Here is a 26,359-nt window from a genome sequence, read left to right as displayed (position 1 = left end):
CATTTTCCAGGACTGGCATAAAAAATCCAGTTTGCTATCTTCTCACAGATCTAAGGAAGTCTCTCTACTTTTGGAAATTTCTGACAATGCAAAGCACTTTATTTTACATTTGAAAAATAACCCACAGTTTTCCAAGGCTAGCTATCTTTAGGAATGCACAAAACAGTTAATTTTTGCTGGATCATTATGGTAGGTTAAACAATGGTCTCCCAAGAAATAGTTACATTCTAATCCTTAGTAGCTGTGCATGTTTGTGGTAGAGACGGAGAAGATTTAATTAAGAATCTTGAGACTGTGTTTCTTTGGGCCTGGCTTAATTCACTTAATATAATTTTTTAAGTTTTTCCATTGCCTAAGAAATGGGGCGATGTCATTCTTTCTGATGGAGGCATAGAATTCCATTGTGTATATGTACCACATTTTCTTGATCCATTCATCTACTGAAGGGCATCTGGTGGATCATTCAAATAGATCCCTCATGGATACAATCATGACTGTCCTCAAACTAAACACAGAGAAATATAGTTTCAATATTTCCTTCATTTGTGGTAGCTACAATTTGCCTATAATTTTCTGGAGCATAAGCAGTGGGTGAGACATGGGTTACAAATGAAGTTTATTAGACTCTATGATAGAGACTGCAAATAAAATAATTCTTTAAAAAAAACTCTAAAGGTTTTTAAAAAGTCAAAGTCCAACAAAATAAGTGCCTGGAAATGTATTCTTGTAAGAGGGGCAATTGTAGTCAAGTGGAGGAGTAAAAGAATGGAGAGGGAAGGGATAGAATACAGGCAAGTATTAATTGTATATACCACAGAATTGAGAACTGAAAAGGAAGGAGTGGGCCAAAGGTGTTGATGATGTTGAAGTGATGACACAGATTAAGATGCATTGTACACATAAACTGCTGGGTTAAATGCAAACAAATTTAGTACATAACGTAAAAATAAGATAAATGAGGGAAAAGGTGTGTTGGGAGTATTTTTACAAAAGAGTTTCCATTCACCAAAGCAAAGGTATATTTCATTCAAGAGGGGGTGATGTAATAAAAGCAGGTGATGTGATGAAAGCAGTTATGGTGATATGCTTTAGTGATAGAATATACCACAAAGAAAGAAATTTTAATAGTCACTAGAAGCTGGAAAAAATAAGCTAACAATTTTCATTCAGCCTCCAGAAAGAACCTGTTCGACGTTTTCTAGTTATTTTGGAGATGGAATCTCATAGACTTTTCTGCTCAGATTGGCTTCAAACTGCCATGCTGTAAATCCTGTATAGGAAGGATTACAAATATGAGCTACTGATACCTGGTTTACCAGGGTTTTTGTTTGGTTTTGTTCTGTTTTTACATCAAATTGCTACTTGGCCCATTATTTCGAGCCTCCTTCACTTTTTATCATTTTCCATCATTCTTGTTTTATATCACTGGTACGAGTTTATATGGCTCAATTTTAGAGAGCTCTTCAAGTAAAAGTTACTACTTTTCTAAGAAATTCGATAAGCTTCATTATACTGCTTTCTGTTGGAAAGCTTTAAATAATCCTTGCCCAATAAAATTTTTGTTATCCAGGACAATAGATTATTACATGCAAAATAAAAATTTTGGGATAGTATTCCAAAAATAGGGCATTTTATTTTGAAATAAATGATCTATTACATGCTCTCAGAGTGTATTGCAAGGACTAAAAGAAATCTCTAGGGAAGGAGTTAAACAGAGAGCTTAGTAGTGTTTTGAGCAGCAGTATTATTTTGATTCTATTTTATTTTTCTTTGAATATGGTCAGTTTCCAACTCTACAGCTTACCTAAGTATGGTCAATTTCCTGTGTTCAGTTTTTATTGTAGTTTACTCCTTAACTGAGTATACTGACTATTTCATTTTAGCACTCTTAAATACAGTTTATTTTTTTTATTCTTGACTTTGCATTATATTCACAAATAGCATTGTTGAAAGGGCAACTCCTTTGTACTACTAAAAGATTAAAATAAAATTTAAAATAAAATCCCAAAGTTCAATGAGTTTCTAAGTTGTTAAACCCTTGGTTGGCAGAAAAGTGGCACATCTGGAGAAAATATGGAATATCTGAATTCCTGAGTGATGTCCTATTATAATACTTAATGTAGGAGTAAACTTTTTCTGAGGATTGTGAACCATTCTAGAAAATGTTCTAACAATGAAGGGATGATGACTGACATCTGAAGGTGGACAACCTTCTAAGTTTCATCCCTTAAGTGGTTGGACTTGATGATTTACCAATGTGTATCAGATGACTGAATTACATATTTTTGAGAAAAATTCCCACAGATGTCCAAAAGAGTTAAGTTTGAGAATAAAATTGTCTTTTCCCTATAGTTGGGCAAAAAATGTAATGGGGAACAGTATTTAAGAAGCTAAGAGGAGTTGCAAATGTGAAGTCCAATGACCAGTAAATAGTTAACGCAAATCTGAACTTTTTGTGATTCCTAGTCCAATTTGCGTTCTTTTTAGATGGCTTTTTTCTAAGTTTCAGTAGCAGTTTCTGGATATAGTGAAATTTGTTGACCATATATAAGGTAAAGTTCCCAAAGTTCCTCCTTTTCTTCAAGGACCTGATCTGGAAACAGTAGAGGAGGAGATCATCTGTCCCAATTTAAGGTCTCCCCTTCCAAGGAAAATTCCCCAAATCTGAACACTTTTATTTGAGTGGGGTAGGGTCACAAGGTTACTCATTGGAGGCCATGTGAATCAAAATATCTACTATCCTGGTAGATATTGGTTTTTCAGTTAAATTAATTTTGCAGCAAGAAATGAACTTGACAAATGGTTAATTATTAAGGGTGATATGGGTTCTCAGATCCAAGTTGGAGAGTGGATATCATTGTTAAAAAAAATAGACAATTGGGTTTTCAGTATTCCTTTAGGGGAGCTCTGGATGTTTGGATCACCATACTTTTATTATCATTATTATTGTGAAAATATCGTACAGAGGGGTTACAATTTCTTATCCAGCATTATTGCCTCCTCCTTTGTTTTCCCATACCATCCCTTACCCTCTCTACCCATCCACCCGCACAACCTGTACCACCCCCTCACCCCACACCCCACCCCACCAACATTGTAAAGTTTATTTTTCAACGTAACATCTTGTATATCTCATTGTAGTAATGGGTACACTTGTAACCCTATTTAAACAGTTTGTTTTTCCCTTTCCCCTCTACCAATTATATCTACATCAAACAGTGAAAGCAGGGATCATACCCTGGGGAAGTTATATAAAAAGCAACAAAGGAATCATCTTATAAGTATGTTGCAAACAATCGCAATAAAGAAAAAAATTTGAATCCTTATCTTGGGGTTCATTTAGCTTAACATCAACGTATCTGATAGTTTTTGTTTGTCTCAGACATATACTAGTTATTGCAAATAAGGGAAACCATGGGACATATATTTATTTAGGCCTGGTTTACTTCACTTAATATGTTTTTTTCCAAGTCTTTCCATTTCCTAACAAATGGGGCAATGTCATCTTTCTTTCTGATGGAGGCATGGAATTCCATTGTGTATATATAACACATTTTCTTGTGGATCACCATACTTCTTGATGACATCTGAAAACAGCTACCAAATGTGATGACAGGTCAGATTTATAGCTAAAAGCATTGGATATGTTGCAACTCGACAGGTTACAAGTGACAATTTCTGAAAGGGAATTTATGGTCTGGGTGGCATGGATTATGATGATGAGTCACTCTATGATTTCAAAATTATCATGATGACCTATAACCAAGAAGTGTAAGTATTTGTTGAAGCTAGTGGCATTTGTTGATGACATTGGTGAAGTTAAATTTCTCAGTGTTCACATTCTTCAGAAACACTGAAATACCAGAGAAGGGACACAAATGATCATCTTTTTGTCTTCCCTCTTTAAGCCCATCCTCCTCCTCGTGAAGACATCAGAGAACTACACAAATAGTTCCAGGGTCACCCCTTTGATGTTGGTGGAAGATGAGGAGGGGTTTTACATTGATGACAAGCTTCTCAGTCTCAGATATGATTGTGCCACCCATGGGCTCAAACTGGAACATATAGTCTATGTAGTTGTTCAGAAAGGTCACATTAATGACCATCGTATGCACTTTGTCAGAGTTAAGGCATGTCTGTTTACCAGGTACCCAATAATATCCCAATATATTTGCTTTGACCTTCACTGTTGCGTCTTGAAGACTTGGTGGAACTTTATGCAGAGGAGTAGAGGATCTACCAATTTTGAAATTCCATTAGGTATTAATTTCTTTGCACACAATGGGTCCTATTTGTTTATACAGAAATCCTGTTACTTTGTGTCATTTCATTTGATAAAATAGATCAAATGTCATCACTCTCTATGATTGTGAGCATGAGGAAATGAGTAAATCTACCTTGTTTGTAAAATGACTTGGATCTGTTCCCAGTTCATACAAATTTCTTCTTACCATCAACTTTTGAATATGATACTTCTGCTTTGTTGATCTCATTAAGCACCTTTGGAAACAAAGAACTTGATGGAGAGTACCTAGAAGGGTCATCACCACTCTTGAAACGTCAAAGGAATCTGGCAATGAAGGAGCAAGCATCACAGTTAACCAGTGTTCCCCATAAATTTATTTTGGTACATCATACAACATGAGGGAGGGAATGGTAGTTTTAGACTACTTTGTCATAACAATGATAATCTCCCCTTTATTAAAGGAAGGGAAGAATCAAGCTTGAATTTTTACTGGGAAACCTCATCTAGCTAGTTTTATTTTTTAAAAGATGCTCTGTTTTGTATATGAAATTGTAGCTTATTCCAATCCCCTGAATTACAAATAAGTGTTCAAAATAAAGACCTAGTCATGCTGTCTCCTCTACTAACCTCCCTAAAATGAAAGGCCCTTTCTCTCTTTGTTTTTGTTATCTCTAAAAATTTCTTTGGTGTCAACAGGCTGTTCTGATGAAATTCAGTTGACACCTGTTTTTATTGTATTCAGGCCACCGTTTCCGCAGGTGTCTTCATTTGGTTGTCAAAAGGCATTTCAACCATCCAACCTGTGTAAAAGTAAACTCAACTGAAATATACATGTTTATAACTGAGACAAGTTTATTGATGAAAAACATAAGTTTAAATGATTTTGTAGTAATAAGTTCTGCACATTTAACCTAGTTAAATCCAGATGATTTATTATCTAATATCTGTAGGTGCAATGGCTAGAGTTAAATGAGAATGTAGTCAGTTGATTGCATTAAGGTTTATTAAATGCCAATTATTTAACAGTCACTATGTTTAACATTGAAAAAGTCAAGTAAATTAAATATATTAATAGCTTTAATTTATGTAAACTTTTAATTCATGATACTAGTTTTACAATATCCATCTAAATTTTATCAATGCATAAGGTTTCAAGAGTTAGGTAATATATTCAATGGCATAAAGAAGTCAGGCCCAGAGTTGAAATATACCCAAGACTAATCCTTGTGTTCTTCATGCTACCTTATTTTACCTCTCAGAATCTCAAAATCTAAACTTTTACAACTTTATCAAAGACATTCACTTAGTATTTGCAGTCTAAGTTGCTATTTTTATAACTTTACACATGGCCATGTTTCATAACTGAATGGAAGGTAAATAGTTTGGAGTAGTCACACTTCTTTGAATCCTATATTTTATCAATTGAAAAAGAAGTAGGTTTCAAAGAAGTTTAGATGGTTTGGAAGATGCTCAAGGCAGGTAAATGCAGATGCACAAAAAAAGATGAGAAGAGAAAAACTAGGAAATGACAGACTCTTGATGATTAGATGAGGGTATATATTGTTTAGCAGAGGGAGAAGAAAAGAAAGATTAAAACTTTAAATGAAGTTGACTCACTAAAGATCTTAAATAGGAGGACTATGTCAAGAACTGTGTTTTAAAATCCATCTGACAAGAATGAACAGGATGAATCAAGAGGTAGAGGAATAGAAGAGTATGGAAACTATGTCTGAGCACATGTAAATAACTTCATGGTGGTGAAGGCATGGACTGAGAGGCAGTCATGGAGTCAAAAAGAGAAGACACTTCCAACTACTTACTAACTGTCCTGAGATTATATATCTGCAGAGCTGCCAGGCACTCGTCTCCTCTCTAGAAAAAAGATGACAACAGAGTGTTGGAGAGATGAGCAGAAGACCTGCCCCAATGTGTGAACACCAAAGGAAATGTTCTAAAGTATCAGGGCAAGTGAGATACCAAAGTACATGATAGGAAACAGTTGTACCTCAAGGAACTACCAGTAGGGACAGAGAAAACAATCAGAATCAGATAAGCCACTATAAGCCAAGATAGGCATGCTTCAGGAAAACAGCAATTATTCTGTTTTTTATTTCCTGGAGATCTTGATGAAATTACGACTATAGAAAAATATTTCACACCTTTGAAATACTACCTCTACAAGGTGAGGTGACATAAATCAGGGAAAGAGGGATGGGAACAAGCATCATGGAATTCAGAGGCACTTTATTAGTAATTCTATTACAAGCACAAAAGCTTTATCTTTAAGGCCTACCTTCTATTATACGCTGCAGTATTAGTTAAAAGAAAAAGAATAAAGGAAAAGTGTAGATCTCTTCCTCTGACTTAGCCTGCTTGTCCAATATAAAGAGTGATCTGAAAATTGAACAACAATATCTTAAAGAGACTCATCCTGTTATAAGATGTTTCACATTATATTAGTAAACTGAATGAGCATGGTTTATGTCTTGTCTTTAAATAGGGATACAGGTGGACCCATTGCAACAATGGGATTACAAGGTACTATGTCAAAAAACGAACTTTACAATTTTGGCGCGGGGGTGGGATGGGGTGGGTAGGTGTGGGAAGACATGGATGGTAAGGGGACACAAAGGAGAAGGAAACAATGCTTGATTAGAAATATACTCATTTCCAGGCTGGGAAGGTGGCTCAGAGGTAGAGCGCTTGCGTTGCATGCATGAGGTCCTGGGTTCGATTCTTCAGCACCACATAAGCAAAAAGAAAAAGCTTGAAGTGGCACTGTGGCTCAAGTGGTAGCTCACTAGCCTTGAGGTGAAGAGCTGAGGGAGAGCACCCAGACCCAGAGTTCAGGCCCCATGACCGGACCCCTCCCCCCAAAAAAAGAAATATACTCATTACCTTGCTCATATAATTTTAACCCCTGTGTATGGTATTTTCACAATTAAAAAACAGAGACATCCTGGAAAAAACAAACACTTGAGAAAAATAACTTTTCTTGATAAGAACTTTACAACTTTGAACAGGGGTGGGAGGTGGGATGTGGATGTGGGGGGGAGGGAGGAATATGGGAAGGGTTTGCAAGGGGAAACAAAGGAGGAAGCAACAATGCTTGATAAGAAATGTACTCATTATCTTTCCCAAGTAATTGTAACTCCTCTGTATGGTATTTTCATAATAAAAATACTTCTAAAAATTTAAAAAAAAACGTGTTTAAAAGTTTTATTTATCTTATGGTAAACCTTGGACTATGTGGCAAAATTCATCTTTTTTTTTTAATTGTGAAAATACTGTACAGAGGGGTTACAATTACATGGGCAAGATAATGAGTACATTTCTTATCAAGCATTGTAGCCTCCTCCTTTCTTTCCCCTTCCCATCCCTGCCCATCCTCTCCCTGCCCCCTCCACCCAATGCCCCTCAGTTGATGAATGGATCAAGAAAATGTGGTATATATACACAATGGAATTCTATGCCTCCATCAGAAAGAATGGCACTGCCCCATTTGTTAGGAAATGGAAAGGCTTGGAAAAAATTATATTAAGTGGAGTAAGCCAGACCCAAAGAAATATAGGTACCATGGTTTCCCTTATTTGCAATATCTGGTATATGCCTGAGTCAACAGAAAAGGTCAGATAAGTTGATGTTAGGGAAATGAACCCTAAGATAGGTATTCATCCTTTCTTTTAAGGGCTTACCAGACATCAATGACGAAAATTGAACAAATAGTTCAGTCTAGAAGCCTCTCAGCCTAATTGATGAAAGTGTACCTTATGTGATTAACTCTGTTCTCAGATTTGGTACATTTGATCACTCTCAACCTCCCTTTGAGCACAGGTATACTGAATGCTTTAACATCATGAAGTGTTTATGGTCAGATATTCCCATACACATGTCTGTGTTGCGCACTATCTTTTTATCTTTGCTTCACTCTGCTTCACTAATAAACGTTCTTGGCCTTTATTTTGTATCCTCAAATTCTTTTGCGAGACAACATAAGGAACTCAGTATGCAGGCAGATGAGTCTTCCCTTTTGGAGACCTCCTCTCTGGGACATCAGGGATCAGGAATCCTGTAACAGTGTTATTATCTTCATTGTGCTCTTGCTGTGGGTTGCTTGCTAGAAAATTACTGTGCCATTTGAAAATGGCTGCCTAAGCAGGGTTAGGTGTCTCAGACTTGAATTCCTAGCTACTCAGGTGGCTGAGATCTAAGGATTGCAGTTTGTAACCAGTCTGAAGAAGCAAACACTGTGAGATTCTTATCTCCAATTAACCACCAAACCCCCCAGAACTGGACCTGTGATTCAAATGTTAGAATGCTAACCTTGAGTAAAAAAATTTCAGGACACAGTCCAGGACCTGAATTCAAGCCTTAGAACAGGCACAGAAAAAGGCTCCCTGTTTCTACATTCTAATTTACAGTCATACATATTTTCTATTTTCCTTATTTGACTCTCCATTTATGAAATATAATTAGGATCTAGTAAGGTATAAAAAAAGGTAGAGGTATACTTGTGGATTCTTTCATGTGACGGATTACACTTGGCACAAACTGTACAGTTGCATGAGTTTCTTAAATAAAAGCTGCATAATGATCTTTCCATCTGTCATATTTGCATAAATAAAGGCATCAGTAGTGCATAGAATAAGCACTTCATTTTTTTTCGGCAGGTTAGGACAGTATCCATCATCAGTTTGACAGATGGAATTGTATTTTGTTTCTTTTTTTGTTCTTCAATTTGTTCTCAATTCTACAGCTACACAGTCCCTTTTCAGGGCACCATGGAAGATAAAAAGTCATGAGCCCAGGATAATTGTCTATAGGCATTCACGGTTACCTTGCTTCATTATTTGTCACCAGAAACTCTTAACTATGTGCCATTAAAGACCAATCTGCCAAGTCTGATCTAGGAAAGAACTATTAACGAGCACAGAAGGATACTTTGCATTCTCTAGCTGCAAATATAAAAGATGACATCTTTGTTTGGTGGAAAAAATTTTCTGAGAATCTCTATGTACTTAGTTCTAGGTGTTACTACAAGAATTATAGATGGTTTGTGCTTGCATCTGTACATTTTAGCTTTAGTTATCCTTTTAATCATAATTACTAGAGGTGTTGACATGTCACAGGCTCTGTCCTCTCATGTTAAAGCTGAAAAAACTTGAGAGCTAAAATCACATGTTTAGTAACAGAATCATAGTATATAGAACAACCTATATAAGTAGATTCATGTAGCTTAGTAGTAGGCAAAATATTTTATTTTGTCTTCAGATATGTAAGAAATTCCATAAGGAAGATAGAGCAGAAAAATAATCAACCGTAGATTGAAGTATAGGCAATATTCAAATCAGAGGGAGAGTTCTAAAACTATGTGCTATTAGACATTTATCCATGGAATGGTATGAAAATATGGCCATTTTGGGTCGGTTGTGGGGCCTGAATTCTGGGCCTGGGCATGGCATGTCAGCTCTTCAGCTAAAGGATAGTGTTCTATGAACCCTAGGAGTCCTAAGAGTCCTGCAAGTCTTAACACTGTACTTCCCTAGTGATGTATAGTATTTCCAGCCTTCTTGGACTAGTATTGTTTTCTACATCATTTTCTAGCACCTGGCCAAAATTATGATACATAGTTACAGAATGAAAATGTAATGCCATCTTAAGAAATTCATTTAGGGCTCTGGGAATGTGGCTTCATGGTACACTGATTGCCTAGCATGCACGAAACCCTGGGTTCAATTCCTCAGTACCACATAAACAGAAAAAGAAACACTGGAAGTGGTTCTGTGCCTCAAGTGGTAGAGTGTTAGTCTTGAGAAAAAATATGCCCAGGAATGATTCCTTAGTCCTGAGTTTAAGCCCCAGGACTCACAAAAAATATTAGTGAATGCACAATAAAGAACCCATACTTAGAACATATAATTGCTCCTTCCATACTGATACCTGACAATAGTCTCTAATACATGTACTTTACCTATATTAGGATACTGTGTTGAAAAAAAAAGTTTTGTTCATTAGGTCACGGAAATTAATGCCAGGAATGTGCTTAGATATCAGGTGAAGATTAATACTGGAAATTCAAAGATTCCATGCATTTGAATGGTCATTGCTAATCACAAGAGAAGTGCAGTCCAAGTAAGATTTGGAATTTGTTTTGCTCAGTCGTGGCACCAAAAAGGCAGAGGCTAATTAACAGTTGTGGCAGAAGAGAAGGAATAACTCCAGATGGAAGGAATAAATGATAGTAACTAAGAAATTGCAGAGCATCTGCATGGCAAAGGATGGCTAGCAAGATCAATAGAAAGCCCACGGATTGGGAGAAGATCTTCACTAGCCATACAACGGACAAGGGTCTCATATCTAAAATATACTTGGAACTCAATAAATTAAATCCCCCAACAACAAATCCTCAAAGAAACAACTGCCCAATAAATAAGTGGGCTAAAGACTTGAAGAGAAACTTCTCTGAAGAAGAAAGAAGGATGGCCAATAGACACATGAAGAAATGCTCAACCTCCCTAGCTATAAAAGAAATGCAAATCAAAACAACATTGAGATACCACCTCACCCCAGGTAGAATGGCAAAAATCAAGAACTCTAATAACAACAGATGCTGGAGGGGATGTTGACAGATGGGAACCTTACTTCATTGTTGGTGGGAGTGTAAACTTTTTCAACCACTTTGGAAAGCAGTAAGGAGGTTCCTCAAAAGACTTCATATAGAACTCCCCTATGACCCAGCAATCCCACTTTTGGGCCTTTACCCAAATGTTTACAAACAAGGCCACACTAAAGCTACCAGCACAACTATGTTTATTGCAGCATTATTTACCATAGCTAAGATCTGAAACCAACCCAGATGTCCCTCAGTAGATGAATGAATCAAGAAATTGTGGTATATATACACAATGGAATTCTATGCCTCCATCAGAAAGAATGACATTGCCCCATTTGTTAGGAAATGGAAAGGCTTTGAAAAAATTATATTAAGTGAAGTAAGCCAAGCCCAAAGAAACATAGGTCCCATGGTTTCCCTTATTTGCAATATCTAGTATATGTATGAGTCAAGCAAAAAAGGTCAGATAATGTGATGTTAGGAAAATGAACCCTTAGATATGTATTTCAATTCTTTTTATTTCATGCGTTTGTTTCTAACGCATTTATAAGATTATCTCTTTGTTGCTTTGTATGTCCTCCCCCACAGTATCACCCCTGCTTTCAGTATATTTGATGTCGGTATAATTTGTGGAAGGGAAGGGGAAAAACAAGTTGTTTAAGGATACAGATGGACCCGTTGCAACAATGAGAAGTACAAGTTGTCATGTCTAAAATGAACTTAACAACTTTGTTCATGGTGGGGAGAATTGGGTGGAGGGGCGGGGTGAGGCTGGAAAGGGATGTGAAGGGTAAACAAAGAAGGAGGCTGCAATGCTTGATAAGAAATGTACTCATTATCTTCTCCATGTAATTGTAACCCCTCTGTACAGTATGTTCACAATTTTAAAAAAAAAGTTGTTTGAAAAGCTATAAAAGATAAGTCCTTACCTAATTTGACTAAAAGGAAAGAAAAATCCAAATAAATAAAAGTAGTGATAAAAACATACACAACACAAAAATACCAATGAAATTAATACAATCATGAAGGAATTCTTTGAAAAATCGATATTCAAGCAAATTGGAAAACCTAAAATATGGGTACATTTCTAGATACATTGACCTACCAAAATTGAGCCAATAGGAAGTAACCACTTAAATAGACTTAAAACAAATGATTAATTTAAAGCCTTAATAAGCAGTCTAACAAAGAAAAGCCCAAGAACTGATGGATTTACTGCCAAAATCTACCAGACTTCTAAAGAATTACCATTAGTACTCCTGTACCTACTGGTGAAATAGATGAAAAAAGGAAAACTACCAAACTCATTCTATGGAACCCATATTATACTAATTCCAAAGCCAGATAGGGTGACTAGAAGAAATAAACTTATAGACCACTTTCTGTACTGAAGATAGGTCCAAATATTCTAAACAAATACTTACAAACAGAACTCATCAACATATTAATAGATCAGTTGAGTATCAGTAGCTCCCAGTTATAATTCTGCCACTCAGGAAGCTGAGATCTAAGGATCATAGTTTAAAGCTAGGCAGAAGAGTAAGATTTTACCTCCAATTAACCAGCAACCAAGCTGAACAAACAGTGTGAGTCCAGTGGTGGAAGGTCATCCAGGAACGAAAAAGCTGAGTGAGAGCAAAAGGCGAGTTCAAGTTCCAGTGCTGGAAAAATAAAAAACAGAAACAAAACGCAAACAAAAAATATACAAAAACAAAAATTCTCTCACTTTTGGATCAAGTTGGCTTCATTCCAGGAGTGCAAGCATGATTTGAATTGTAATTTATCATATGTAATTTTAATTGTAATTTACCATCTAAACAGAATCAAAATTCAAATCCTATGATCATTTCAGTTGTTACAGAAAAAAAAAGCCTTTGACAAAATTTAGTGTACTCTTATGATTAAAAAAAGCTCTGAAGAATGTAGGAATGCAATCTTTAGGATATCTATGACTTCATACATTGATCCTATTTTTGGTGGTGAGAACATTCTTTCTTGTGGAGGTTGCTAAATATTCAATAAAGAGTTTCCTCTGTTTTCAGGTTAAAAAAAAAAGAAAATTCCTTTATTGCCAATAAAATGCAGGATAGTTAAAGAAATACGAAAATTTCCTAAGGTAAAGCAAATTGCTATATGTTTGCTGGGATAAAATGTCCAGCAGCAAACTTAAGGGGAAAAAAAATCAAATAACAATGGTGAATTCAAAGACCACCTTCTGTTATTCAAATCACTTAGTAGACAAAGAACCATTTAACATAATATATATTGAATATTCTTTCATCTCTCAATACATTACCACCTTCATGAAATAGAGCATTCCCAGCTTAACTACTTTGACGACTGAGTTGAAATTAGATGAAAGGGGTGGGGGTGTAATTGACAGATGATTCTGGTTTAGGGGCTGAAAGATGCTCTGGAAATTATTCCCACTTGTCCAACCATTCTTTGATTTGTTGTGGTTCCGGGTCTCTATTAAGAATATTTCGACCTGCGCCAAGGAGACCTAGGGTTTCTCCTATTCCAGCCTGTAATGTTTTCAGAGTGTCTGCTTTGACTCTGAGGTCTTTGATCCATTTGGAGTTGATTGTGGTGCAGAGTGACATATAAGGGTCTAGCTTTAGTTTTCTACATGTAGTTAACCAATTTTTCCAGCATCATTTACTGAAGAGGCTGTCTTTCTTCCATTCTATATTTTTAGCTCCCTTATCAAAGATTAGATGGCTATAGGTCAGTAGGTTCATTTCTGGGTTTTAAATTTATTCCATTGGTCCTGAGGTCTGTTCTTGTGCAGGTACCAAGCTGTTTTGATTACTATGGCTTTATAGTAGAGTTTGAAATTTGGTCTTGATATTCCTCCCGCAGAGTTCTTTCCGTTAAGGAGTGTTTTTGCTATTCGGGGTCTTTTATTGTTCCATATGAAGTTTGGATTGCCTCTTCTTTTTCCTTGAAGAATGAGGTTGGAATTTTGATAGGTATCACATTGAATTTGTAGATAGCTTTGGGAAGTATTGCCATTTTCACGATGTTAATCTTTCCAATCCAGGAGCATGGGAGGTTTTGCCATTTTCTAAGTTCTGTTTGTTTTCCTTTTTCAAGTTTTAATAGTTTTCATCATAGAAGTCCTTCATTTCTTTGGTTAAGCTAATTCGTAGGTATTTTATTTTTTGTGGGGCTATTACAAATGGAGTTGCTCTCCTAATTTCAGCCACACTTTTCTCATTGTTGGCATACAGAAAAGCCATTGATTTTGGGGGTTAATTTTATACCCTGCTAATTTGCCAAAGTTTTGAATCAGCTTGAGAAATTTGGGAGTAAAGTCTATGGTATCCTTTAAATACAAGATCATGCCATCTGCAAAGAGGGAGAATTTTATTTCTTCTTTCCCTATTTGGATCTCTTTTTATTTGCATCTTGTCTTATTGCTGTAGCTAGGCATCCTAATACTAGATTGAAGAGAAGTGGAGAGAGTGGACATCCTTGTCTTTTTCCTGAGTTAAGAGGAAATGGCGTTAGTTTTTCACCATTAAGTATAATGCCGGCTGTACGTTTTTAATATACAGACTTTATTGTATTGAGGAATGTTCTATGGATTCCTAATTTTTCCAAAACATTCATCATAAAGGGGTGTTGGATCTTGTTGAATGCTTTTTGTGCATCTATTGAGATAACCATGTGGTTCTTATCCTTGCTCCTCTTGATGTGATGAATAATATTCATTGATTTGCGTATATTGAACCAGCTTTGCATCACCTATGATCACCCCTGTTTGATCATGGTGTATGATTTTTTGGATGAATTGTTGAAGTCGATTGGCCAAATTTCGTGGAGAAATTTTGCATCAACGTTCATCAAAGAAATAGGTCTATAGTTCTCTTTCTTTGATGAGACTCTGCCTGGTTTTGGGATGAGGGTTATGATGGCTTCATAGAATGTTTTCGGTAGTGATCTTTCTCTTGTGATTTCATTGAAGAGTTGGAGGAGTATTGGCGTGAGCTCTGCTTTGAAGGCCCTGTAGAATTCCGCTGTAAAACAATCTGGTCCTGGACTTTTCTTAGATGGAAGGGCTCTTATTGCTGTTTCTATTTCAATGCTTGATATGGGCCTGTTAAGATGGTTTAACTCATCTTAGTTTAGTTTTGGCATGTCAATATTTGCTAGAAAAAGGTCCAATTCTGCCAAGTTCTAAAACTTATTAGCATAAAGTTTTGAGAAGTATTCCCTTATAATGTTCTGAATCTTGGTTGTTTCCGTGGTGATGTTTCCCTTCTCATATCTGAGTTTATTTATTTGTGTGTGTTCTCTTCTTTTTCTGATGAGATTTGCTAAGGGTCTGTCAATTTTGTTAAGTTTTTCGAAGAACCAACTCTTTGTTTTGTTGATTCTTTCTATAGTTTTTTGGAATGTAATTCATTTAATTCTGATTTAATTGTAATTATTTCTTTCCGTCTACTGGATTGGGGTTTATTTTGCTGCTCTTTTTCAAGGAGGTTTAGATGTGTCATTAAATTGTTGGTTTCAAATCTCTCCAATTTGTTGATGTAGGAGCTCAGAGCTATAAACTTGCCTCTGAGTACTACCTTTGCTGTGTCCCAGAGGAGCTAGTAATTTGTGTGTTCATTTTTGTTAAATAGCATGAACATTTGAATTTCCTTTCTAATCTCTTCCATGACCCATTCGTGATTCAGCAGTGTGTTGTTCAGCCTCCATATGTTACCGGAATTTCCTTGGTGGCTTTTGGTGTTGAGATCTAATTTTATTCCCTTGTGGTCAGAGGGAATGCAAGGTATAACTTCAATGTTTCTGTATTTGGAAAAGCTTGCTTTGTGGCCTGAAATGTGGTCTATTTTAGAAAATGTTCCATGTGCTGCTGAGAAGTACGTGTATTCTGATGCTATTGGGTCAAATGTTTGGTAGATGTTTGTTAAATCTAGTTGATCTATGCAGCTGTTTAGATCTGTGGTTTCTCTGTTGAGTTTTTGCCGTGTTGATTTATCTGGTGGGGAGAGTGTTGTGTTAAAATCCCCAACAATTCATGTCTTTGGATGTGTGAGGGATTTGAGGGAAAGTAGTGTTTCTTGGATAAATTTGTGTGCTCCGTTGTTTGCCGAATGGATATTTAGAATTGTAATATCCTCCTGAAGGAGAGAGCCCTTAATTAGTATGTAGAGACCTTCTTTATCTCTTCTCACAAATTTTAATTTGAAGTCAATTTTATGTGATATTAAGATTGCAACTCCCGCCTGTTTATGGGGGCCGTTTGCTTCGTAGATTTTGTTCCAGCCTTTCACCTTGAAAATGTGTTTGTTTTACGGCATGATGTGACTCCTGAAAGCAGCAGATAGAAGGATTTTTTTTTTAATCCAACTAGACAGTCTATGTCACTTAATTGGAGAGTTAAGTCCGTTAATATTAACAGATGGGGCTGAGAGGTATTTGGGAGTTCCTGCCATGTTATACACCTTCTTGGTGGCTGTGATAACTGGGTTCTTCCTATGGTTCTTGGATTCACAGTTTGAGTGCAGTTTCTTGGCCTTTATTGTGGTCTTCTTGGTTTTCTATGTGTAGGACATCTTTAAGTATCTTTTGTAGGGCTGGTTTGGTGGAGATGTACTTTTTCAATTTTTCTTTGCTATGGAAGGTTTTTATTTGGCCTCCAGTTATGAAGGAGAGTTACCTGGTTACAGTATTCTTGGTTGATAGTTGTTTGTTTTTAGGCATGGCATACATCATTCCAGGCTCTTCTTGTTTGATTGTCTCTGCTGAGAAATCTGAGGTGATTCTAATTGTTTTCCCTTTATAGGTGATTAATCTTTTCTCCTTGACAGCTTTAAGGATCTTTTCCTTGGTCTTAGTTGTCTCTGTGTGGATTTTAATGTGATGGTGGGATGTCCTGTTCGGGTCTGGTCTATCTGGAGTTCTAAAAGCTTCTTGTATGTGAATAGACCTATCTTTTTGCATATTTGGGACGTTTTCTGATAGGATGCTGTTAAACAAATTGTCTAGCCCATTAACTTCTGTTTCTAAATCCTCCTCTGCACGATTATCCGTAGATTAGGCCTTCTGAGACTTCCAAGTTTTGGATAGATCTATCATATTAATTGGACTAGTCTTGGATGGTTGTATGTTCTTTCTCTATAATATCGAGAGTGTCTTCAATTCCCGAGATTCGTTCTTCTGCATGGATTAACCTGCTGTCAAGACTCTCTACTTTGTTTTTTGTTCTTTTCCTTCTAATTTGTCAGCTTTGATGGCTTCAAATAATTTGTTGAAGCTTTGTTTTAGATCTTGTATGAACTTCTTTACTTCCTTAATTTGGTGCCCAGTGTTTATTCTCAAATCACTTAGTTGATTGGTTATGTTTTCCTTGGACTCCCATTCCTTCTGTTGGGTTCCATTCAGCATTCCCTTTGTGGTCTCCCTGACTTCCTTCAGCTCTTTGTTAATGGATCCCATGAATGCCTTTAGTGATATTTGTGCATTCTCATCCTGCTCTCTCAATTCCTGTATTTCTCTTTGCTTAGCTTCTCCCATTTACGCCACTCCTGTAGTTTTCTTTGAGTGTTTTCAGCATGTTCATGTATTCCTGCCTTTCTCTTTGAGTATTCTCAAGCTGCTCACACAAGTCCTGTATCAGTTTTTGAGTAGTTTCCTCACACTCATGATATTCCTGTATAAACCTGTGGATTTCCCCTTCTCTCTCCCTCTCATGCTCGTACAGAGTCCTATGTAATTTTTCAATCTTTTCCTGCATTGACTTTTTGTTTGCCTCATCTCTCTCCCTATCACGATCATACAGAGTCCTTTGTATGTTTTCAATCTTTTTATTTATCATGTTTTCCAACAGTGTTTGTAGAGCTATTTGGGAACTCTTCTCTGGATTATTCATTATGTGTTCTGTCCCCTGATAATCATGAGTGGGAATTGTGATACCCGGAGTTGCCATTTTTCTTGTGTTTTCACGGCTTACTCTGCCCATTTGGGATGAAACACCAGTTTTGTGCTAGAACACTAAATTAAGGCAAGCATCAACCAAAATCTGAATTTGCACAATCAATAATCTGCAGATACAGTCTAGTTCAACAGATACATCTATTCAACATCAAACAACTATATATTAATGGGCTCCGAACCTCAAAGAAGAATTTGGAAAACCAGAAATTATTAGGGTTAGGGAGAGATGTGGGTAAAAAATAGGAAGAGAATGCTGTCGGAAGGCACAGGGAGAATTAACTAAGTCCTAATCTCAAAGCAGGAAATAGGTTGGATAGGATGAAAGCAGAGAGAGAGAAAAGAAGAAGAAAGAGAAAGGGAAAAAAATAGAGACCAGAAAAAATAGAAAGGTAAAAATTAAAAATATTATGCAGAAAAGAAAACAAACTATGCAGAGAAGAATGTGAATATAATGAGAGAAGGGAGGGGGATATAAAGAGATTTGAAAATTTTAAAAATAAAAATACTTAAAATATTATATCAGTATAAGGAGGTAGTACTGCTATTAAGAAATTTTAGTCTCAGAGGATTTGAATTGAGTAATAAATTTATGGATTAAGTGTGTACACCCTGGTGGATAGGGTCTAATAGTCAACTATGTGTTTATCTGAGGATGTGCGGAACAAAAATTAAGTCACATAAAGAAGAATGCAAGAGAAGAAAAGGTGAAAAGGATAAGAAAGAAAGAAAAAAAGATCAGAAGTTAAGTAGAGATTAACAAAAAACCAAAAGAATTTTTTTAAAAAAAGAAAGAAAAAAAAGGAAAGAAAAACGCACACACATACGTACCCCTAAAATAACAATTATAAGAAGAAAAAAAAAAGTTGCTAGAAAATATTTTTTTTTCAAAAATGGTAAAAATTTAAAATTAAAAAAAGTTTTAGAAAAGAAAAAAAATTTTTTATAAAAGGTACAAAAAAAAAGAAGAAGAAAAATTCTTTGATTTTTAAGGGAGCGTTCGGAAAAGTCCTGTATCTCCCTTGTGGCCGTCAACAGCCGCTTGTTGGAGTCTCTGGTCTGCTTATGGTCCTGTGGCTTGGTTGGTTTCTTAAGTCAGTTTGTTCGAACAGGCAGAAAACATGCTCTGCTTTACCCAGGATTTTGCTATCCTCCTCCCAGGTTAGTTCAATGGGAGGGAGATCTGTTTTGAGTAACATAATAGAGGGAGATGGCTTTTTCCTCAAGTTTGGAGATGCTGTGATGAGGTTAGGTTCTGGGTAGAATTGAAGCCTTTCAGCAAGCAGTAGCTTTTCCCAGGGCCTAGTTTGTGAGAAACTCACAGAGTCAAGCCTGGAGCCATTCTCAGGGTTTCTGTTTACTGAATTTCAATTGATTGTCAAGGCTGCTAAAGGGAGGGGCAGCCTCTGGCTCTGATTACCCAGTGAAGAAAGCCAGTCCTAGGGCTGGTGCCCGAGCTGGTTGAGTTTTTCCTGGGTGGAGCTGAGTCTGGCAGGTCAGTTTAGGTTCTTGTGACCTGCTAAATGACTCTAGTTTACTTCCAAGGCCTGAGTTGGAGCTAGCAGCTCCGCTGAGCTTTGTCAGTATCCAAGATGGAGATCTCCGGTACTGGGGGTGGAGGGGTGGCCTTCTTTCCTCTGCTCCCTGAGAAAGAGTGAGGACGTCAGGCTTCTACTCCCGCAGAGTCTTGGTTCCTGGGTCGTCTCTGGTCTGTGAATTGCAGGATGAAGATGTCTACTCCTTGTCGGTTCTTGCTTGTATAGAGTGGAATCTGCTCGCCCTCTGTATCTGGCTCCTTCGTCCGGGACTCTGTGTGATTCAGGTATGGCGGGTTCGGCCACCACTGCCACTGCTGCCTCTGGGTGGCAGCGGCTTCTGGCAAGAGCTCAGATCTGTCTCCTTGCCTGGATTTTCCCTCTCTGGCCTAACTCTCTGTCCTGTGATGGCACACTTGGTGTGATTCTCTGGCTTAGGACTGTTCACTGGAACTCTAAAACTGCTTTCTATGTGAGAACTTCTTTAGCCTCCAGCTTCTCCTCTGCCATCTTGACCTCAAATTCAATAAAGCAATTTTCAAAAAAGGAGCAAGGTGGAACTATTATATTAATCAGTTTTCTAATTCTCCAGGTTCATTTCCTATTCTGACCTATAAAAGACAATTGATGTTTTCCTATTGATATTGATATTACATGAGCAAGGTAATGAGAGTATATTTCTTGTCAAGCATTGTTGCCTCCTCCTTTGTTGCCCCTTAAAATTCCTGCCCTCCCATTCCCCCCAAAATTGTAAAGTACATTTTTTTATAACGTCTCGTACATCTCATTGAGTGCTCATTTTAAACAGTAATCAATAAATATTTATTAACAAATATTTATTGAGGTGCTGCTATATGTTAACTTTGGTCTTAAGATCTAGATGACAATCAAGAGAAGCCATAAATTCTATGTTAAGAAGCTTACATTCTAAGATGGAGAAAGGCAGTAAGATGTAAAAATACAGAGAAGGAGGTAATTGTGGGAAATTAAAACTTTGAACTATGGCTGGGCACTTGTGGCTAATGCCTGTAATCCTAGCTATTCAAAAGGCTGAGATCTGAGGATCATGGTTTGAAGCCAACCTAGGCAAGAAAGTCCATGGAACGCCTATCTCCAATTGAACACCAAAAAACTGGAAGTGGCACTGTAGCTCAAATGGTAGCAAGGTAGTTTGGAGTACAAATGCTCCCAGGCCATGAGTTCTAATCCAAAGACCCATAAAAAATAAGATAAACTACTGTAAATTCACAGCTTGGTAAAGACCCAGAGAAAGAGTGGTCCAAGCAGGAAAACTACAATTGCAAAGACTGAGGGTTTTGTTTGTTGGTAGTATGTCACAGAGGTGAATATGACCAAAACAAGGTGAGGGAATGGACAGGTGAAACAATAAGGTTAGACAAGTCAATAGAGAGCACAGAAAGATAACATAGAAAGGCCTAGTTGTAAGCATGTTGCTCACCTTTTGTCCTCAGCTCCACCCAGACCTGAGCTCCTCCCAGCCCTGGAGTTCCAGCCATACAGCTGGTCCCTCCCTCTCTCTCTCTTCCAGGACCCACCTGATCTCCCACCTACCTCACTTCCTGCCCCAGAACCTCCTGCTACCTGCATTTGGACAGGTGCCATGTGTTCCCTCTTGGAGGAAATATGGCTTATCTAATAAACTTTGTAATAACCTTTCTGCTGTGCCTGCTTGCCTCCACGTGGTCCTCTGAGGCAGATGTGAAGATCTTTCATTGGTGGCCTTTCAATAGTGAGACTAATAAATGCTTTGGCACCTTAAAAGTCAAGAGGAACAAAGTCTAGGTGGACAGATGAGGAGTGGTGTTAAAAGCCACTCGGAATCAAGGTATATTTGAAGGTAGAAGTTAAAGGGTAGAGGTTAAAATGTGAAATCTAGGGCAACTCCAAGCAGCTAGAGTAGTATGGTATCATTTGCTGTATTAGAAATGATTTGATGATATTTATTCATTCAAACATTTATTTAGTGATTATTTTGTATCAGATACTATAACCCTCCAAAGCATTCTAATCTAAGCAAGGCATTCTGAGGGCTGGCATTAGGCAGAAAAAGAAGGATGTAGAGGAAATGACAATTTTAAGAAGTATGTGGGAGTCGGAGTTGGTAGGATGTGGTGCCTCATGTTGAAAGTGAGAACGATTCTGGGAGCATTTTAAACTTTCTGATGCAAGTGATAGATGGAATTGCTATTAACAAAGACATGGAATGTGTAAGAGGAAATTAGTTTGTGGTGAGATATTAGTATAGACCTGTAGATTTGGGTGATGTCAGTGCCATCATTTTACCAACTTTAAAGTTTCCTCATAAACCTCTCTCTTAATGGCATATGCAAATCTCAAAGATGGTGACCAGAGACATTATTTCATTTGGGATTAATAAATGGTGAGTTTCTAATTTTTAAAAAGTAAGAAAAGAAATTGGTTTGTGTCATCAACATTGACAGATCCTGAGTGAGTATTTACTGCTTTCAGTGTAATAGGCACTCCTCTTACTGCTTAACATAAACAACCTCATTTCATAATTAAAACATTTATGTTGATGGCATTGTTATTGTTCCTGTTCTTGCGTGAGCATTGCCTGGAACTTGGAGAAGTAATTTATTCAATGTCAACATAGTCCGGGATTAGGAGTGCTAGGACTTGGATATTTTCCTTATGCCAATGTTTGTAGCAGTTGGGGTTCAGAAGTTTTGTAAATTTGGACTCTGAAGCTGAGATACAAGCTGGAGACAAATAGTTGAAAATCATCAGCATCAGCCCTGACCGCATACCCTCAATGGCTGCCTTCTTCATATCTCACTGTTGTGCCACTCCTGTTGTATGACCCAGGATCATTTTCCATTTAAGCTATTTGCATTTGAATCCATGTCCCAGAGTCTGCTTCTGAGGAGCCAGACCGCAGATAGAAACTGATGAAGAGGTAATAGAGGACAAGGAATAAAGGACACTAAACCTTCTCTTAGGGACTTAGTTAAGAAAGTAGGGAAATAAACAAGAAAGTAATATCCCAAGAGAATTCAGGACAACTTTTTAAGAAGGGAAAGAATTAACAGAAAGGGAAACACAGAAGAGGTCCTGGAAAAGAATTTTCTCAATAGTTAAGCAAACCAAAAGCAGCAGAAGAAAACAAAAATAGCACTAACATAGAGGAGGAAAATCTAAGAGTACAGGAAAGGAAAATAGTGACCAGAAAGGCATGAACAGGTTAGACAGTCTTAATTCCTCTAAGGTTTTGCTGACCTGATCAAAGATCACTTGAATAAGATTAGACTTCTTAACTATCTCTGCTTTACCTTTTCAAATTCTCTACACTTAATTTGATCCACCACTACTTTAATCTTGAGACTTCACCAATAACCTTTTTATATTCCTTTTCATTAAAATTAAGGAAATTGTGGAGTTCCTCACTTGAAGAATCTTTACAAGTAGAAATGTTTTTTATACAAAGAAACTGAATCCCTGATAAGATGTCAGTTTTCATGTTTGTGAAATCAAGTGGTAGGAAACCAAAAGATGGTCTTTTCTACTACTTTAGGAACAAGAAAAAGCAAAGAAGTTATGTGTAAAAAGAAAGCGTGTGGAGTTTTCCAGTAAGCAATTTGCATTTCTAATATCATGTAGGTCTGAATTCTTCTCTGCTGATTACATCCTTGTAACCTAGCTCTTCAGGAGGCTGAGATCTGAGGATCATGACTCAAAGCCAGCATAGGTAGGAAAGTCCATGAGATTGGTATCTACAGTTAACCACCAAAGAGTCACAAATGGAGTTGTGTATTGCACGGCAAAGCATTATTCTTGAACAAAAACACTAAAGGGCAGTATTCAGGAACTAAGTTCAAACCCCAGTACTGGTACAAAAAATAAAGATTAAAGGGCAGAAAAGTGCTTGAAGCAGATAGAACATAAGAAAAACCGAGAAGAGACTCCTATGAGCTGGGATTTTCTTTTATTGGGTCCTCCACTGGGATCAGGAGTGGGAATGGGTCCTTCCATGACCATGGATGGGGAGACAGGTGCTTCACTCCAGCACATGTCAGGGGAGTGCGCTAAGTCATCTGAGCCCAGTTACTGATGGAACAGGAGGGACATTCTGCACAGTATCATAGTTCTTGTCGTGTTGCCATTCATTCCAGCTGCCTTTTTATGTCCCTAACTACCTAGCCAGGGCAATTAGCTATCCCTTATTACTTTTGTCTTCCTTTTTGCAAAGTATTTTATTTTCATGTTTTCCTATTTTGCTTTCCATCAGCAACCAAGTATAATGATCTAACCTTCTCTTGGGACCATAATCTCCTTGTCTTTCAAAGAATGTCCTTCCCTCAGTTTCAACAAGAAGAGAGGAGGTGGATGAGATCATGGGGTTCAGATGAAGAGTGTGGCCTCCACAACAGGAGGACTCCTGCCTGTCCCTCAAGGAAGCACCGCTGCATCCAGCTCTTCCCCAAAAGAGGCAGAAATAAAGAGGTCCACTAGGCCAATTAACTATGATCTCTCCCTTTGGCCATAAAATTCATTAATCATGGAGGCTCCACATGGTCACTGATCTTTTAATGATGATGATAATTTGCACACTAAGCAAACAGTCTCAAGAATGTTGTTTTTAGTAGAATTTGAGAGCCATGCTTAGGCAGGTTATTCCAAAGTAAATTACATTTTAATACTTTGTTTGATAAGTTGCTCTTTTCATCTTGACAATTTATTCTATGAATATCATTATTTGGGGTGTTATTTTCTTTTTTTTTTTTTTTTTGGGTCCGGTCGTGGGGCCTGAACTCTGGGCCTAGGCACTGTCCCTCAGCTCTTCAACTCAAGGCTAGCACTCTACCACTAGAGACACAGCGCCACTTCCGGCATTTTTCTTTTAGCTAATGAGGTGCTGAGGAATCGAACCCAGGGCCTCGAGCATGCAAGGCAAGCGCTCTACCACTGAGCCACCTTCCCAGCCCCTGGGGTGTTATTTTCATGGTGCTGGGGAAGTTAATCACAGCCAAGTATTTAGTAACTTAATAAAAGAAAAAAAACCCTAGGAAACACACTTTTAAAGTAATTGCTGGGTATTAGTCGCTCCCACCTGTAATCCTAACTACTCAAGAGGCTGAGCTCTTATGAATACATTACAAAGCAAGCCCAGACAGAAAAGTCTGTGAGACTCTGATCTGCAGTTAACCACTAAAAAGCAAGAAGTGGAGCTAAGGCCCAAGTTGTAGGGGCCAGTGCCTAGGCCTTGAGTTAAAGACCTAGAATGAGCATACAGAACAATTATAATAATTTAAAATAGTCTAGATTTTAAAACTAGAATGAATCTTAAATCTTTAAATAATATTTATTCTGAGTGATTCGCAAATAAAATTAAACCCAAAGACACTATGTGACTTTCCAGCAGTCATAAATATCAGAAGTTGTTGAGCTGGATCAAAAGTCTGGTATTTTCCCCTCATCTTATTTATGAAATTAAATACATTAATGTAACATAGCATTCCAAAAATGAAGTTCTTCCATAATCAATTAAATCATACATAGTTGAATGTTCCTGTATTCCAAATTACACAGATTGCCTCACAAGTGTTCCTGCTGTCAAAAGTTATGTCATGTTTAGATAATTTTCTTAATTTAAAAAGCAAAATCCTTTTACTTGTTTTTCTTAAAGTAATAATACTTTTCATGAGGTGATATGGCCACCAAAAACTGGAATCATGATAAAAAAAACAATTAATTACATGCAGAATGATGTTTAATGAAACAGTCAAATCTCCATGATGTTAGAGGATAACATATAGGAAATAAAGAGTCTGTCTTCATAATAAAAGGCAAGACATTACAAGTGATTAAACTTTCCCATGTGATTTCACATTTGCCTTCATATAATCCTTATTCAGTGATTGTCACTGTCTGGACTCTGTTATTCAGTGCTGAAATCAAGTTCGAGGTCTCAGACAAGATAGGTCAGTGCTCGGCCCCTGAACTACAACCCAAGCTCTGTTACTGTCTTTGATTACTTTAGATAGAGGGTTGATATAAGAGTTATAGTACTAGTGTTAAGCAGGAATCATTCCTCACCTCTCCATCTCTTGGCTGTAAATTCTGGATTTCTTCCACATGACATGTTTGTTATGGAGCATGGGTGATATGGTCATTCTGTGCTAGTATTAAATTTTTAAATGGCTGGCTGCTCAAGTGGTGAGAGTAGAGGAGAGCCTAAACTAGGACTGGGTCAGGATGAATTGTCTTCTTCTCATGGATCCTCTGCAGTGTGCATGCACCCTGTGCAGACTCTGGTTTACTCAACCTCCTTGCCTGCCTGCCACAGGACCACATCCAGTAGACAATACGACATCATCTTTAAAAGTGTCCTTCCTTCACCTACTGGATAACATTTTCATAGTTGAGAACATGGGTGCTTAAGAGGTGTGGAAGGAGGAATAAACCATTCTGAAAGTAGCTACCTAACATTAAAAGATGAGAGAGGGAAAGGAACCACAAAGATGTGCAGACCATGAAAGCCCCAACTTGAGAATTTCTTGAATAAGGAAGGAGTGAAGCAAGGCAAGGGTTTACACTCCAGTAGTGGCACAGGCCTGTGGCTTGGGACATTCCCCATCACACTCCTGTATATCACAGCAGGCAACGTCTTCAACATCTGCTCGGATTCTCCATCCCAAGCACTCAGGAGAAGGGAGCTTACTTCAAATCTTTGATGCTCTGGTCAACTGAGGCTAATTCTAACTATCTCAAACTGTGCCACCTACCCTGTAGATCTCTACTCTCTCTATATATACTAAAAAATTCTCTAACATAACCTTTTCACTAAAAGGGCTGCTTCTGTTATAGCAAAACCAAATCAGCTAATTCAATTAGGGTAATCTTTGCAATATTGAGCTCTATTTTTGAGGAGTTTTCTTCCTCTCAGCCATATACTTCATTGTTTTCCCTTACAATTATCAGGAAAATCCTCTCTCACTTTCACAGTGTTTCTCTTTGAAACAACAAAATTGTGTGGTT

General features: G+C 37.4%; 1 pseudogene; it reads left to right on the top strand.

Moving 5' to 3' along the window:
- Positions 1-26,359, top strand: part of LOC122116437 — a 141,508-nt pseudogene that overhangs the window by 463 nt on the left and 114,686 nt on the right.

This window comes from Dipodomys spectabilis, unplaced genomic scaffold (assembly GCF_019054845.1).
Source record: "Dipodomys spectabilis isolate Male_0828 unplaced genomic scaffold, ASM1905484v1 ptg000134l, whole genome shotgun sequence".
NCBI lineage: Eukaryota > Metazoa > Chordata > Mammalia > Rodentia > Heteromyidae > Dipodomys > Dipodomys spectabilis.
This window is presented reverse-complemented; position numbering and strand designations above follow the sequence as displayed.